The 17,612-nt window shown below is 44.7% G+C and overlaps 1 pseudogene; it reads left to right on the forward strand.

Moving 5' to 3' along the window:
* The first annotated feature begins 3,667 nt into the window (after positions 1 to 3,667).
* The window catches only part of LOC119333608, a 17,162-nt pseudogene continuing 3,217 nt past the window's right edge, over positions 3,668 to 17,612 (forward strand).

Below are 17,612 nucleotides of genomic sequence, written 5' to 3' on the forward strand. Positions count from 1 at the left end.
TGCCAAATTTCATAATCATAAAATGCGGCAATTGCTAACATGATTCGGACAGACTTAAGCATCGCTACGGGTGAGAAGGTCTCATCGTAGTCAATCCCTTGAATTTGTCGAAAACCTTTTGCAACAAGTCGAGCTTGATAGACAGTAACATTACCGTCAGTGTCAGTCTTCTTCTTGAAGATCCATTTATTCTCAATTGCTTGCTGATCATCGAGCAAGTCAACCAAAGTCCATACTTTGTTCTCATACATGGATCCCATCTTAGATTTCATGGCCTCAAGCCATTTTGCGGAATCTGGGCTCATCATCGCTTCTTCATAGTTTGTAGGTTCATCATGATCTAGTAGCATGACTTCCAGAACAGGATTACCGTACCTCTCTGGTGCGGATCTTACTCTGGTTGATCTACGAGCTTCAGTAGTAACTTGATCTGAAGTTCCATGATCATCATCATTAACTTCCTCACTAATTGGTGTAGTAGTCACAGGAACAGATTTCTGTGATGAACTACTTTCCAATAAGGGAGCAGGTACAGTTACCTCATCAAGTTCTACTTTCCTCCCACTCACTTCTTTCGAGAGAAACTCCTTCTCTAGAAAGGATCTATTCTCAGCAACAAATTTGCCTTCAGATCTGTGATAGGTGTACCCAACAATTTCGTTTGGGTATTCTATGAAGATGCACTTCTCTGATTTGGGTTCAAGCTTATCAGTTTGAAACTTTTTCACATAAGCATCGCCACCCCAAACTTTAAGAAACGAAAACTTTGGTTTCTTGTCAAACCACAGTTCATAAGGCGTCGTCTCAACAGATTTCAATGGTGCCCTATTTAACGTGAATGTAGCTATCTCTAACGCATAACCCCAAAACGATAGTGGTAAATCGGTAAGAGACATCATAGGTTGCACTATATCAAATAAAGTACGGTTATGACGTTCGCACACACCATTACGCTGTGGTGTTCCAGGTGGCATGAGTTTGTGAAACTATTCCACATTGTTTTAATTGAAGACCAAACTCGTAACTCAAATATTCGCCTCTGCGATCAGATCGTAGAAACTTTATTTTCTTGGTACGATGATTTTCCACTTCACTCTGAAATTCTTTGAACTTTTCAAATGTTTCAGACTTATGTTTCTTTAAGTAGATATACCCATATCTTCTCAAATCATCTGTGAAGGTCAGAAAATAATGATACACGCCGCGACCCTCAACACTCATCGGACCTCATACATCAGTATGTATTATATCCAATAAGTCAGTTGCTCGCTCCATTGTTCTAGAGAACGGAGTCTTAGTCATCTTTGCCCATGAGGCATGGTTCACAAGCATCAACTGATTCATAATCAAGTGATTCCAAAAGCCCACCAGCATGGATTTTCTTCATGCGCTTTACACCAATATGACCTAAACGGCAGTGCCACAAATAAGTTGCACTATCATTATTAACTTTGCATCTTTTGGCTTCAATATTATGAATATGTGTATCACTATGATCGAGATTCAACAAACCATTTTCATTGGGTGTATAACCATAGAAGGTTTTATTCATGTAAATAGAATAATTATTATTCTTAACTTAAATGAATAACCGTATTGCAATAAACATGATCAAATCATATTCATGCTCAACGCAAACACCAAATAACACTTATTTAGGTTCAACACTAATCCCGAAAGTATAGGGAGTGTGCGATGATGATCATATCATTCTTGGAACTACTTCCAACACACATCGTCGCATCACCCTTAACTAGTCTCTATTCATTCTGCAACTCTTGTTTCAAGTTACTACTCTTAGCAACTGAACTAGTATCAAATACCGAGAGGTTGCTATAAACACTAGTAAAGTACACATCAATAACATGTATATCCAATATACCTTTGTTCACCTCGCCATCCTTCTTATCCACCAAATACTTGGGGCAGTTCTGCTTCTAGTGACCAGTCCCTTTGTAGTAGAAGCACTCAGTCTCAGGCTTAGGTCCAAACTTGGGCTTCTTCACTTGAGCAGCAACTTGCTTGCCGTTCTTCTTGAAGTTCCCTTTCTTCCCCTTGCCCTTTTTGAAACTAGTGGTCTTTGTCAACCATCAACACTTGATGCTTTTCTTGATTTCTACCTTTGTTGATTTTAGCATCACGAAGAGCTTGGGAATTACTTTTGTCATCCCTTGCATATTATAGTTCATCACTAAGTTCTAGTAACTCGGTGATAGTGACTAGAGAACTTTGTCAATTACTCTCTTATCTGGAAGATTAACTCCCACTTGATTCAGGCAATTGGAGTACTCAGACAATCTGAGCACATGCTCACTGGTTGAGCTATTCTCCTCCATCTTGTAGGCAAAGTATTGTCAGAGGTCTCATACCTCTCGACACGGGCATGAGTATGAAATACCAATTTCAACTCTTGGAACATCTTATATGCTCCATGGCGTTCAAAACGTCTTTGAAGCCCCGATTCTAAGCCGTTAAGCATGGTGCACTAAACTATCAAGTAGTCATCATATTGAGCTAGCCAAAAGTTCATAACGCCTGCATCTGCTCTTGCAATAGGTCAGTCACCTAGCGGTGCATCAAGGACATAATTCTTCTGTGCAGCAATGGGGATAAACCTCATATCACGGACCCAGTCCGCATCATTGCTACTATCATCTTTCAACTTAGTTTTCTCTAGGAACACATATAAAACATAGGGAAGCAATAACGCGAGCTATTGAACTACAACATAGATATGCAAATACTATCAGGACTAAGTTCATCATAAATTAAAGTTCAATGAATCATATTACTTAAGAACTCCCACTTAGATAGACATCCCTCTAATCATCTAAGTGATCATGTGATCCATATCAACTAAACCATCACCGATCATCACGTGAAATGGAGTAGTTTTCAATGGTGAACATCATTATGTTGACCAAATCTACTATATGATTCACGCTCGACCTTTAGGTCTCCAGTGTTCCGAGGCCATATCTGCATATGCTAGGCTCGTCAAGTTAAACCCGAGTATTTCTGCGTGTGCAAAACTGGCTTGCACCAGTTGTAGATGGACGTAGAGCTTATCACACCCGATCATCACGTGGTGTCTGGGCACGACAAACTTTGGCAACGGTGTATACTCAGGGAGAACACTTTTATCTTGAAATTTAGTGAGAGATCATCTTATAATGCTACCGTCATAACTAAGAAAAGTAAGATGTATAAAAGATAAACATCACATGCAATCAAAATATGTGACATGATATGGCCATCATCATCTTGTGCCTTTGATCTCTATCTCCAAAGCATTGTCATGATCTCCATCGTCACCAGCATGACACCATGATCTCCATCATCTTGATCTATATCAATGTGTCGTCACATGGTTGTCTCGCCAACTATTGCTCTTGCAACTATTACTATCGCATAGCGATAAAGTAAAGCAATTATTTGGCACTTGCATCTTATGCAATAAAGAGACAACCATAACGCTCTGTTTGGATGTTTGCATTGGGAGCCTTGGCATTGCATTGAGCTGAATACCAATATCTGAGTATATTGGTATTGAGATTGAATGCCAATATTTTTGTTTGGATGTTTAGGTATTCAGAAGACAGACTTGATATTGAGGTTGAATGCCAAACGTTGTTTGGATGGTCAAAGTGAGGAATTGAGTGGAGACATGCCGGTCGCCGGAGATCGGGATGGAGGTGTGGCAACAGGGTGGCGTCGGCCGCTGGAGCTCGGGATGGAGGTGACCAGGTGGGCGAGATGGGCTACCTACGCCTTGCCACTGAAGCTCGGGGTGGATGCACACTGGTTGCCGGATCTCAGTGTGGAAGCAGGGAGGGAGGGTGGCGCCGGCCGCCGGAGCTCGGGGTGGAGGCACGCCGGCCGCCGGAGCTTGGGGTGGAGGCGGGGCGGGAGGGTGGAACCGGCGGCTAGAGCTCGGGCAGGAGGCGGGGCGGGAGGGTGGAACCGGCGGCTGGAGCTCGGGGTGGAGGTGGTCGGGATAGGCTACCTGCGCCAGGACGCCGGAGTTTGGGGTGGAGGCAGGCCGGCCATCGGTGCTCGAGGTGGAGGTGGGCGGGATCGGGTGCGTGCGCCGTCGCCGTTCCTGGGCACTCACCGGCGAGACCTGTCTCGAGTGGGGATGGGAGGAACGACGTTGTTTTCCAATACCTAGCGATGTCGAGCACGTACCCACTGAATTGGGCCTGGAGTTTTTTGCGTTAGGGAAGGCTTGCTCGATATCGAGCCGGAATGCCACGGCTGAATGCCCAAGGCCAACCAAACGGTGGCATTCGGGATATTCGGCCCAAACAAATGCCAATACCCAATACCAACACTGAATGCTAACATCCAAACGGAGCGTAAGGCTTCTGCCAATTGCCGATAACTTCAACAAAACATGATCATCTCATACAACAACTTATATCTCATCACATCTTGACCATATCACATCACAACATGCCCTGCAAAAACAAGTTAGACGTCCTCTACTTTGTTGTTGCAAGTTTATCATGGCTGCTACGGGCTGAGCAAGAACCATTTTTACCTACGCATCAAAACCACAATGATAGTTTGTTAAGTTAGTGTTGTTTTAACCTTCTCAAGGACCGGGCATAGCCACACTCGGTTCAACTAAAGTTGGAGAAACTGACACCCGCCATCCACCTGTGTGCAAAGCACGTCGGTAGAACCAGTCTCGCGTAAGCGTACGCGTAATGTCGGTCCGGGCCGCTTCATCCAACAATACCGCCGAACCAAAGTATGACATGCTGGTAAGCAGTATGACCTATATCGCCCACAACTCACTTGTGTTCTACTCGTGCATATTACATCAACGCATAAAACCAGGCTCGGATGCCACTGTTGGGGAACGTAGTAATTTCAAAAAAAATCCTACGCACACGCAAGATCATGGTGATGCATAGCAACGAGAGGAGAGAGTGTTGTCTACGTACCCTCATAGACCGAAAGCAGAAGCGTTAGCACAACGCAGTTGATGTAGTCGTACATCTTCACGATCCGACCGATCAAGTACCGAACGTATGGCACCTCTGAGTTCAGCACACGTTCAGCCCGCTGACGTCCCTCGAACTTCGATCCAACCGAGTGTTGAGGGAGAGTTTCGTCAGCACGACGGTGTGGTGACGATGTTGATGTTCTACCGACGCAGGGCTTCGCTTAAGCACCGCTACAGTAATAGTGAGGTGGACTATGATGGAGGGGGGCACCGCACACGGCTAAAGGATCAAACGATCAATTGTTGTGTCTATGGGGTGCCCCCTGCCCCCGTATATAAAGGAGTGGAGGAGGGGGAGGGCCGGCCCTCTCTATGGCGCACCCTAGGGGAGTCCTACTCCCACCGGGAATAGGATTCCCCCATTCCTAGTAGAACTAGGAGCCCTTCCAAGTAGTAGGAGTAGGAGGGAAGGAAAGGGAAGGGAAAAGGAGAAGGAAGGAAGGGGGCGCCCCCCTTCCTAGTCTAATTCGGACCAGCCCATGGGAAGGGGTGAGGCCTTTCTCTCCTTTCCCGTATGGCCCATTAAGGCCCAATACGAATTCCCGTAACTCCCTGGTACTCCCAAAAATACCCGAATCACTCGGAACCTTTCCAATGTCCGAATATAGTCGTACAATATATCGATCTTTACGTCTCGACCATTTCGAGACTCCTCGTCATGTCCCCGATCTCATCCGGGGCTCCGAACTCCTTCAGTACATCAAAACACATAAACTCATAATATAATCGTCATTGTACTTTAAGCGTGCGGACCCTACGGGTTCGAGAACTATGTAGACATGACCGAGACACGTCTCCGGTCAATAACCAACAGTGGAACCTGGATGCTCATATTGGCTTCCACATATTCTACGAAGATCTTTATCGGTCAAACTGCATAACAACATACGTTGTTTCCTTTGTCATCGGTATGTTACTTGCCCGAGATTCGATCGTCGGTATCTCAATACCTAGTTCAATCTCGTTACCGGCAAGTCTCTTTACTCGTTCCGTAATACATCATCCCGCAACTAACTCATTAGTTGCAATGCTTGTAAGGCTTATAGTGATGTGCATTACCGAGTGGGCCCAGAGATACCTCTCCGACAATCGGAGTGACAAATCCTAATCTCAAAATACGCCAACCCAACAAGTACCTTCGGAGACACCTGTAGAGCACCTTTATAATCACCCAGTTACGTTGTGACGTTTGGTGGCACACAAAGTGTTCCTCCGGTAAACGGGAGTTGCATAATCTCATAGTCATAGGAACATGTATAAGTCATGAAGAAAGCAATAGCAACAAACTAAACGATCAAGTGCTAAGCTAACGGAATGGGTCAAGTCAATCACATCATTCTCCTAATGATGTGATCCCGTTAATCAAATGACAACTCATGTCTATGGTTAGGAAACATAACCATATTTGATCAACGAGCTAGTCAAGTAGAGGCATACTAGTGACACTCTGTTTGTCTATGTATTCACACATGTATTATGTTTCCGGTTAATACAATTCTAGCATGAATAATAAACATTTATCATAATATAAGGAAATAAATAATAACTTTATTATTGCCTCTAGGGCATACTTCCTTCATTGATTATTTTGCCATGATCTTAAGTGAATAAAAGAAAAGAGAAAGAAATAAAAAGAATAAAAGAGATCATATGGATCTCATGGAGAGTAATGAGCTCACATAGAAAAAGTATGATGAATAAAAGCTGTTGAGAGTTGACAAACATAGTTTTGGTCATCGTTGCAATTAATAGGAAGTAATAAAGAAAGAGAGGTCTTCACATATAAATATACTATCTTGGACATCTTTTATGATTGTGAGCACTCATTAAAATATGACATGCTAAAGAGTTTACATTGGACAAGGAAGACAACGTAATGGGTTATGTTTTCTTACATCTGAGATAAATTATATTGTCATGGATCATCCAACATGGTTGAGCTTGCCTTTCCCCCTCATGCTAGCCAAATTCATCGCACCAAGTAGAGATACTACTTGTGCTTCCAAAATACCCTTAAACCAGTTTTGCCATGAGAGTCCACCATACCTACCTATGGATTGAGTAAGATCCTCCAAGTAAGTTGTGATCGGTGCAAAGCAATAAAAATTGCTCTCTAAATATGTATGACTTATTAGTGTGGGAGAAAATAAACTTTATATGATCGTGTGATATGGAAGAAATAAAAGCGACAGACTGCATAATAAAGGTCCATATCACAAGTGGCAATATAAAGTGACGTTATTTCGCATTAAGATTTCGTGCATCCAACCATAAAAGCGCATGTAAACCTCTGCTTCCCTCTGCGAAGGGCCTATCTTTTACTTTTATCTCCTACCTTGCATAAGAGTCATGGTGATCTTCACCCTTCCTTTTTACATTTTATCCTTTGGCAAGCACAGTATGTTGGAAAGATCCTAGTATATATGGCTAATTGGATGTGAGTTTTCATGAACTATTATTGTTGACATTACCCTTGAGGTAAAACGTTGGGAGGCAAAACTATAAGCCCCTATCTTTCTCTGTGTCCGATTAAAACTCCATACCCATAAGTATTGCGTGAGTGTCAGCAATTGTGAAATACTATATGATAGTTGAGTATGTGGACTTGCTGAAAAGCTCTTATATATTGACTCTTTCCTATGTTATGATAAATTGCAATTGCTCCAATGACTGAGATTATAGTTTGTTAGTTGTCAATGAAGTTTATGATTCATACTTGAAATTGTGATTGAATTATTACTCTAGCATAAGAGATCATATGACAAGAATTATATAAGTTGATGTTCTAAGAATGATCATGATGCCCTCATGTCCGTATTTTACTTTTATCGACACCTATATCTCTAAACATGTGGACATATTTTTTGACTTCGGCTTTCGCTTGAGGACAAGCGAGGTCTAAGCTTGGGGGAGTTGATACGTCCATTTTGCATCATGCTTTTATATCGACATTTATTGCATTATGGGTTGTTATTACACATTATGTCACAATACTTATGCCTATTCTCTCTTATTTTACAAGGTTTACATAAAGAGGGAGAATGCCGACAACTCGGATTCTGGGCTGAAAAAGAAGCAAATATTAGAGACCTATTCTGCACAGCTCCAAAAGTCCTGAAACTTCATGGAAGTCAATTTCAGAATATATAAAAAATACTGAGCGCAAGAAGTTCACCAGGGAGGCCACACCCAGCCCACGAGGGTGGGAGGCGCGCCCTACCCCCCTAGGCGCACCCCCTACCTCGTGGGCCCCCTGGTGGCCCTCTGATGGCCATCTTCTGCTATATGAAGTCTTTCAATGAGGAAAAAATCATAAGCCGTCTTCTCGGATGAAACTCCGCCGCCACGAGGCGGAACCTTGGCGGAACCAATCTAAGGCTCTGGCGGAGCTGTTCTGCCCGGGAAACTTCCCTCCGGGAGGGGGAAATCATCGCCATCGTCATCACCAACGCTCCTCTCATCGGGAGAGGACAATCTCCATCAACATCTTCACCAGCACCATCTCCTCTCAAAACCCTAGTTCATATCTTGTATCCAATTCTTGTCTCCAAGTCCGGGATTGGTACCTGTGGGTTGCTAGTAGTGTTAATTACTCCTTGTAGTTGATGCTAGTTGGTTTAATTGGTGGAAGATCATATGTTAAGATCCTATATGCATATTAATACCCCTCTGATTATGAACATGAATATGCTTTGTGAGTAGTTACGTTTGTTCCTCGGGACATGGGAGAAGTCTTGCTATTAGTAGTCATGTGAATTTGGTATTCGTTCGATATTTTGATGAGATGTATGTTGCCTCTCCTCTAGTGGTGTTATGTGAACGTCGACTACATAACACTTCACCATTATTTGGGCCTAGAGGAAGGCATTGTCAAGTAATAAGTAGATGATGGGTTGCTAGAGTGACAGAAGCTTAACCCCTAGTTTATGCGTTGCTTCGTAAGGGGCTGATTTGGATCCATATGTTTCATGCTATGGTTAGGTTTACCTTAATACTTTTGTTGTAGTTGCGGATGCTTGCAATAGAGGTTAATCATAAGTGGGATGCTTGTCCAAGTAAGGACAGTACCCAAGCACCGGTCCACCCACATACCAAACTATCAAAGTACCGAACGCGAATCATATGAACGTGATGAAAACTAGCTTGACGATATTCCCATGTGTTCTCGGGGGCGCTTTTCTCTATATAAGAGTTTGTCCAGGCTTGTCCTTTGCTACAAAAAGGATTGGTCCACCTTGCTGCACTTTATTTACTTTTGTTACTTGTTGCTCGTTACAAATTATCCTATCACAAAACTATCTGTTACCACTTATTTCAGTACTTGTAGAGATTACTTTGCTGGAAACCGCTTATCATTTCCTTCTGCTCCTCGTTGGGTTCGACACTCTTACTTATCGAAAGGACTACGATAGATCCCCTATACTTGTGGGTCATCATCGGGGCAGCATCCCAGATGACCTGGGGAAGCCCGGATGTCCGAGTGAGTACCCAGATGTCGGGTTGGTCAACTGCGGATAGGCAAGAGGCATTATAGGCACCAAAAGTGGCTCTGTGTGTGTTTGTTCAGGCCGGGCATCCGAGATGGTTCCCGAATGATCTGACTAGGTGAAAAAACTTCTGTAATGGATAGTCACCTTCCCCGATGATCCGTGAAGGGTCCAGTATGTCTGGGGAAGCCCAGACAAAAAGGCCCTCTGGGTAAGTGTCGGACGGTGCTTCCGGGCTGCTGCTAGATGTCCGGGTTGAACCCTAGTTGATCTGGCTCTAGCGAAGACTTTATGGTTTCTCCTGGTAGCCTAGTTGGACGTCCGGGATGCTATCCGGAGCAACCCGGATGATCCTGCAGTAAATATGAGGATGGCCAATTTTTAGTTGGCTGTTTTGGCTAAGATTTTTGGGCTGCATATGAGAAGTGATTATGTAGTGAAAATGTTGACTTGAGCAAATCTTTCACGAACCCCTTTGATCTCCTCTTAATAGTGTGGGATCCCTATAACTCAAGTTTAACAGAAAAAGCTATGTTTTTTCTCGTTTTCACCATGCTTGAGTCATGTACATTTTGGTGGGTCCTTGATCCATACACACTACTTCCTCTAAGACGGATGACCACCTCATCGTCACCACCATGTTTGAAGACGTTGTAGCACCGGAGTTCCCCGTGAAATCTTATGTTCTAAACCTATCTCGATTGACACCATTGGTCCATATGCGCATATGCCAGATGTTCCTAGTCTGTCATATGCGATTTGCCATGTTAGTAATCTTGTGATGATGCTGGTCTTGATCAATGTTAAAGGGAACTGCCTAATTTCCTAACAATCCCCTCGACCACCTTTCCTAGCTTGTGGCACGGGCTATGGGGCGTGAGCCAAGGTCACATGGGCCCCATAGGCACCTTCTCGACCACGTTCTCAACGCCCCTAGTTGTTTTTCAATACAATGATCACATGAGCTGCCCTACATGATTGTGACCCATCTCATTGTTGAAATTTGAGATGGGCTCTAGGCCCATATAGCAATTTCTGAAAAATCTCTAAGGGCCCATGTGGGTTTATTGGCACTAGGTGGAGTGGGAAGTTTAGTCCCACCCCAGAAGTGGAAGAGGAGTTGGACCTCCTTATAAGGGTATATCTTCTACATGCTATTGGAGCTTGAGAAGAGATAAGGCCCTCGCGCACTCCTCCTCCGCCGCCCACCTCACCTCGTCACGACGCGCCGCGTCGCGGGTTGCAGGATTGAGCCGAGCCGAGCTCACACCTATGTGCTTATTTTTGTCAGTCACTAACGGAGAGTTCTCTGACAGCTGGGCCACGATCTGAGACGTCAGATCATGCGCTATCACGGATTCGTACGTGGGTCGAGCCCATGTCTCTCCACGTGGCTGCGCCTATATAAGTGCGCGGTATCTCCTAACCCTAGCCACCATGAACATACCACATCTGCTCCACGCGCACGCCCACCATCGTTCCCTTGTTGCTGCTGCCGCCGGTGACTCCATCCCGTCCGCCGCGTACACGGTCGACGAGAGAGCAGATCTCCGAAACCATGCCCTTCTGGTTCCTGTACAGGGTGAGGGGCGAATAGGTTTTTGGGCGGCGATTACACGACTGCTCGCTTCCGATCTTCTACTTCCTCTATGTCCGCGTCGCCTTCATCATCACCATGTCCACCTACGCCGAACGTGCCGCCGCCGAGAAAGCTGAAGCCGACAAGAAGGCCGCCGAGGAAGTCGTTTCTGCCACCAAAGCCGTGGCCTCTACATGGCCTACTGGAGGGTATAACTCGTTTATCCCGCTCCTATTGTTTTCTGTTTTAGCCATGCTAGTGTTATACGTAGATCTTTCTGCAATTAGCGTAGTATGTGCTTGCTTGACTGAATATCAATATGCGTTTATTTGTGTCAATGCCATGCTAGTGATTTACTCGTGGATTAATTTAATCAAGAAATTGCCTATTTACTCAACAATCCAAAAACCTATTATGTGTAGGAATTTTTCGTCAAGTGGCTTTGCCGCCGCACTAAAATCGGATAAGTTTACTGGTACGTATTTTAAGCGTTGGCAGACTAAGACCACTTTATGGCTCACGGCTATGAATGTGTTCTGGGTCACCGGTGTCTCCACGGGAACGATTGCTCCTGAACAGGAGAAGGCGTTCAAGGAGGCCACCGTTGTGTTTCTCGGAGCAGTTGTTAGCGTGATCGGAGATAAACTGGTCGATACATATTTACATGTGCATGTTGCCAAGGACTTGTGGGAGGCGCTCGAATCTAAGTTCGGGGCCACCGATGCCGGGAGCGAGATGTATATTATAGAGCAGTTCCACGATTACAAGATGGTTGAAAACCATTCTGTATTGGAGCAGGCTCATGAGATAATATGCATTGTTAAGGAGCTTGAGCTTCTTAAGTGTGAGTTACCGAGCAAATTTGTCGCGGGCTGCATAATCGCTAAGCTCCTTAATTCCCGGAGGAACTTTGCCACCACTCTGAAACATCAGAGGCGTGAATTCTCTGTGGAGGATGTCATTGGCCATCTGAGTGTTGAGCAGAATTCAAGGGCAAAGGACTCACACGGAAAAGGGGTCGAAGGAACTTCTGTTGCCAACACGGTTAACCAGAGGAACCATAACTCCCACAAGCCCAAGGGAAAGAACGGTGTCCAACACAATACAGACTTTAAGAAGAAGGGTAAGAAGACCTTCAAGAAGAACAAGAAGGATGAGGGCTGCTTTACTTGTGGTTCGGTTGAACACTGGGCCAACAAGTGCCCTAACAAGTACAAGAAGCCAAGATAGGACTCCAAGTCTATCAACATGATTGTGGGCAACAATGAGAATGGTGCACTTGGGTACGGTAATTTATTTACTATTTTTTTCAGTGTTTCAGTCCACCGATTGGTGGGTGGACACATGTGCAGGTGTTCATGTCTGTGCTGACATTTCATTGTTTTCTTCTTACCAGGTCATAGGCCACATGTCCGTATTGATGGGGAATGGCGCGAGTGCTTCTATTCATGGTATTGGCACGGTCGATCTGAAGTTTACTTCGGGAAGGATCGTGCAGCTGAAGAACGTGCAGCATGTCCCCGCCATCAAGAAGAACCTCATTAGTGGCTCCCTTCTATGTAGAGAAGGGTTTAAGTTGGTTTTCGAGTCAAATAAATTAGTTGTTACGAAATATGGACTCTTTGTTGGAAAAGGTTATGAGAGCGGATGGATGTTCCGCCTTTCCCTCGCATATTTTTGTAATAAAGTCGTGAACAATATTCATTCGAATGTTAATGAATTTGAAGTTTGGCATTCACGTCTTTGTCACATTAGCTTCGGTGTTATGATGCGGCTAGCCAAGTTGGATTTAATCCCGACTTTCACCTTAGCCAAAGGTTCTAAGTGCCTTTTATGTGTGCAAGCTAAGCAACCTCGCAAGCCTCACAAGGCCGCGCAGGAGAGACACTTGGCACCATTAGAACTCATACATTCTGATCTTTGTGAGATGAATGGTGTGTTGACTAAAGGTGGAAAGAAATACTTCATGATATTGATAGATGATTCCACTAGATATTGCTATGTGTATCTGTTAAATACTAAAGATGATGCTCTAGACTACTTTAAAATCTATAAGGCAGAAGTTGAGAATCAACTTGAAAAGAAAATTAAACGAGTCCGATCAGATCATGGTGGAGAGTACTTCTTGAGTGAGTTTGATTCCTTTTGTGCGGAACATGACATTATTCATGAGAGGACGCCTCCCTATTCACCCCAGTCAAACGGGGTTGCCGAGCGGAAAAACCGTACTCTAACTGATTTGGTTAACGCCATGTTAGATACATCAGGTTTATCCAAGGCATGGTGGGGGGAGGCTATATTGATGGCATGTCATGTCCTGAATAAAGTCCGACAAAGGATAATGAGATCACTCCCTATGAGAAATGAGCGAAGAGAAGGACAACACTTTTGTACTTGCGTACTTGGGGCTGTTTGGCGAAAGTCAATGTGCCGATCCCCAAAAAGCGTAAGCTTGGACCCAAGACCGTGGACTGCATTAATTTGGGCTACGCTAAGAACAACGTTGGCTATAGATTTCTAGTAGTGAAATCTGAGGTACCTGACCAGAAGGTCGGTACAATTATGGAGTCTAAGGATGCTACATTCTTTGATGATATTTTTCCTATGAGAGATATGCAAAGCACTTCTAGACAGGAATCTGAGGAGACTCCTGAGCCTTCCATTCCTATGGATTATTATGAACAAACACATGATGAAAATCCCGAGGAGGATGACGAGGAAACCCTTGGTAGGGGAAAGAGACAAAGGACTGCAAAGACCTTTGGTGATGATTTCTTCGTGTACCTCGTGGATGATACTCCCACTTCTATTTCAGAAGCGTATGCCTCTCCAGAAGCTGACTACTAGAAGGATGTGGTCCGTAGCGAGATGGATTTCATCATGGCTAACGGGACATGGGAGATCACTGAGCGTCCCTATGGTTGCAAACCATTAGGATGTAAGTGGGTATTCAAAAAGAAGCTTAGGCCCGATGGTACGATTGAAAAGTACAAGGCTAGGTTTGTGGCCAAGGGCTATGACCAGAAAGAAGAGGAAGATTTCTTCGACGCTTATTCACATGTGGCTAGACTGACCACCATTCGAGTATTACTCTCGTTGGCAGCCTCGCATGGTCTTCTCGTCCACCAGATGGATGTTAAGACGGCTTTTCTGAATGGAGAGCTAAACGAGGAAATTTACATGCAACAGCCAGATGGCTTTGTGATAGATGGTCAGGAAAGGAAGGTGTGTAGGTTGGTGAAATCTTTATATGGCCTAAAGCAAGCACCTAAGCAATGGCATGATACGTTTAATACAACTCTGACGTCTGTTGGTTTCGTTGTTAATGAGGCTGACAAATGTGTATACTATCACCATGGTGGGGGCGAAGGATTTATACTGTGCTTGTATGTTGATGACATACTGATATTCAGAACCAACCTCAAAGTCATTGAGGAGGCCAAGTCGTTTCTATCTCAGAACTTTGAGATGAAAGACCTTGATGTGGCTGATGTTATCTTGAACATCAAGCTACTGAGAGATAATGAGGGTGGGATTACACTTCTGCAATCCCACTATGTTGAAAAGGTATTGAGTCGTTTTGGATATTCGGATTACACACCATCTCAAACACCATATGATCCTAGCGTGTTGATTTGAAAATCCAAAGGCACGGGTATAGATCAGTTGAGATACTCTCAAATCATTGGTTCATTGATGTACCTAGCGAGTGCAACAAGGCCCGACATCGCGTTTGCTGTGAACAAACTGAGCCGGTTTGTTTCCAAACCGGGTGATGTACATTGGCATGCTGTTGAATGAGTTATGCGCTATCAAAGGTACTATGAACTAACACTATACAGGAGACCCGTCGGTACTTGAAGGGTATAGTGATGCAAATTGGATCTCTGATGCTGATGAGATGAAGGCCACAACTGGGTACATGTTTACTCTTGGAGGTGGCGTTGTTTCCTGAAAGTCTTGCAAGCAAACGATCTTAACGAGATCGACAATGGAAGCAGAATTAACGGCATTAGACACATCTGGTGTTGAAGCGAGACGGCTTCGAGATCTTTTGATGGACTTGCCATTGGTTGATAAACCGGTTCCGGTTATCCTTATGAACTGTGACAATCAGACTGTCATCACCAAGGTGAAGAGTTCAAAGGACAACATGAAGTCCACCAAACACATAAGAATGAGATTAAAAGCTGTCAGAAAATTAAGAAACTCCGGAGTGATAGCGTTGGACTATGTCCATACGGCTAAGAATCTGGCAGATCCCTTTACGAAAGGGCTATCACGTGTTGTGATAGATAATGCGTCGAGGGAGATGGGTATGAGACCCACATGAGTTGCCATGGTGGTAACCCAACCTATGTGATCGAAGATCCCGTGAAGTAGGACCTGGGAAAACAAGCCAGTGGTGAACTGAGGAGAGTAACTATAGTAACCCACTCCATTGGAGATGCAATACTCTCAAGACTGTATGGTAGGATGACTATTGTCTTAATGAGTTCCAAAGCTTATGTAAGCAAGATGCTTTCCTACAGAGCGATCTTTGGATGAACACACATATGTGAGCCCGACTGCTGGTCATGGTCTATGAGATTGGGGTGATCTCTAGTAAGCTCATGAATAGGCAAGGAGTGTGACTTATATGCTCCACCCGAGGGGTCAGCCTTCGGCAACCCAGTACTAGTAAGACATGTGGTGAAGCTTCTTTACGCCAAACTGACAATTCAAGGCATAGTCCATTGTTTAGTTGTGAAGGCATGTAGCTACTTGCTCTAGGTGAAGCTCAACCTTAACAGGTCTTCACTGAAACACTGGTATATCGAAACAACAATTGGAACAGAGGACACAATGGGCCTTCGAGATCTGGTGAGGGATTGCTGAAATTTGAGATGGGCTCTAGGCCCATATAGCAATTCCTGAAAAATCTCTAAGGGCACATGTGGGTTTATTGTCACTAGGTGGAGTGGGAAGTTTAGTCCCACCCTGGAAGTGGAAGAGGAGTTGGACCTCCTTATAAGGGTTTCTCTTCTACATGCTATTGGAGCTTGAGAAGAGATGAGACCCTTGCGCACTCCTCCTCCGCCGCCCACCTCGCCACGCCTCGTCACGACGCGCCACGCCGCGCCGCGGGTTGCGGAATTGAGCCGAGCCGAGCTCACACCTACGCGCTTATTTTTGCCAGTCACTAACGAAGAGTTCTCTGACAGCTGGGCCACGATCTGAGACGTCGGATCATGGGCTGTCACGGATTCGGACGTGGGTCGAGCCCACGTCTCTCCACGCGTTTGCGCCTATATAAGTGCGCGGTGTCTCCTAACCCTAGCCGCCACGAACAGATCACATCTGCTCCACGCGCACGCCCACCATCATTCCCTTGTTGCTATTGCTGCCGGTGACTCCATCCCGTCCGCCGCGCACACGGTCGACGGGAGAGCAGGTCTCCGAAACCACGCCCTTCTGGTTCCTGTACGGGGTGAGGGACGAATAGGTTTTTGGGCAGCGATTACGCGATTGCTCGCTTTTGATCGTCTACTTCCTCTACGTCCGAGTCGCCTTCATCATCACCATGTCCACCGCCACCGAACGTGCCGCCGCCGAGAAAGCTGAAGCTAACAAGAAGGCCGCCGAGGACGCCGCTGCTGCCACCAAAGCCGCGGCCTCTGCATGGCCTACTGGAGGATATAACTCGTTTATCCCACTCCTACTGTTTTCTGTTTTAGCCATGCTAGCGTTATACGTAGATCTTTCTGCAATTAGCGTAGTATGTGTTTGCTTGACTGAATATCAGTATGCGTTTATTTGTGTCAATGTCATGCTAGTGATTTACTCATGGATTAATTTAATCGAGAAATTGCCTATTTACTCAACAGTCATGTAATCTTTATGGTGTATTTGTTGTGGTGTGATGAATTATCACTTTATGACCAAATTTATATAATTTTTATTCATGCATTCATATGAGGTCTTTGATGCATAATTTATATGCATATATGCTCTCTGATCTATTAGTCTTGCATCGAGAATATTTAGATGAATGATCTCCAAGAGGGAGTTAAGTATGTTGGATTCAATCTTGCAAGTAATCTGCTCAAGTGACGGAAAGAGAGAAGACTTGTATTGTGTTATTCCCACTAATGATAAGAAAGATAGTTGTGTAGTTGCCCCTTAAATGCATGGTGAGGACAATGTGAGGACTATATATCATCTACATCATGTCATCATGCTTAATGCAATACTATGTTTTACTTAATACTTTGAGATGCATGCTCGACAATCGTCTTGGTGTGGAGTATTAGCTATATATGTTGTTTGATTAATGGTCTATAGATGTACGGACGTTACTAGTGCTACAACCCAGGGGTGCCCCACCTTGCTGATTGCCGGCCCAAGTAGAGGCTTGATGACCCTAGGTCAATTTCCGCCCTGGGCCATCATGCCAGCCCATGGACCCTATAGAAGGAAGATTCGAGAAGCCTTGTCGTTCAAGACAAGGAAGCCAGATCTGTGAAGGACACCTCTCCACCGATGTAGCCGA

Source organism: Triticum dicoccoides, chromosome 7A (assembly GCF_002162155.2).
Source record: "Triticum dicoccoides isolate Atlit2015 ecotype Zavitan chromosome 7A, WEW_v2.0, whole genome shotgun sequence".
Lineage (NCBI taxonomy): Eukaryota > Viridiplantae > Streptophyta > Magnoliopsida > Poales > Poaceae > Triticum > Triticum dicoccoides.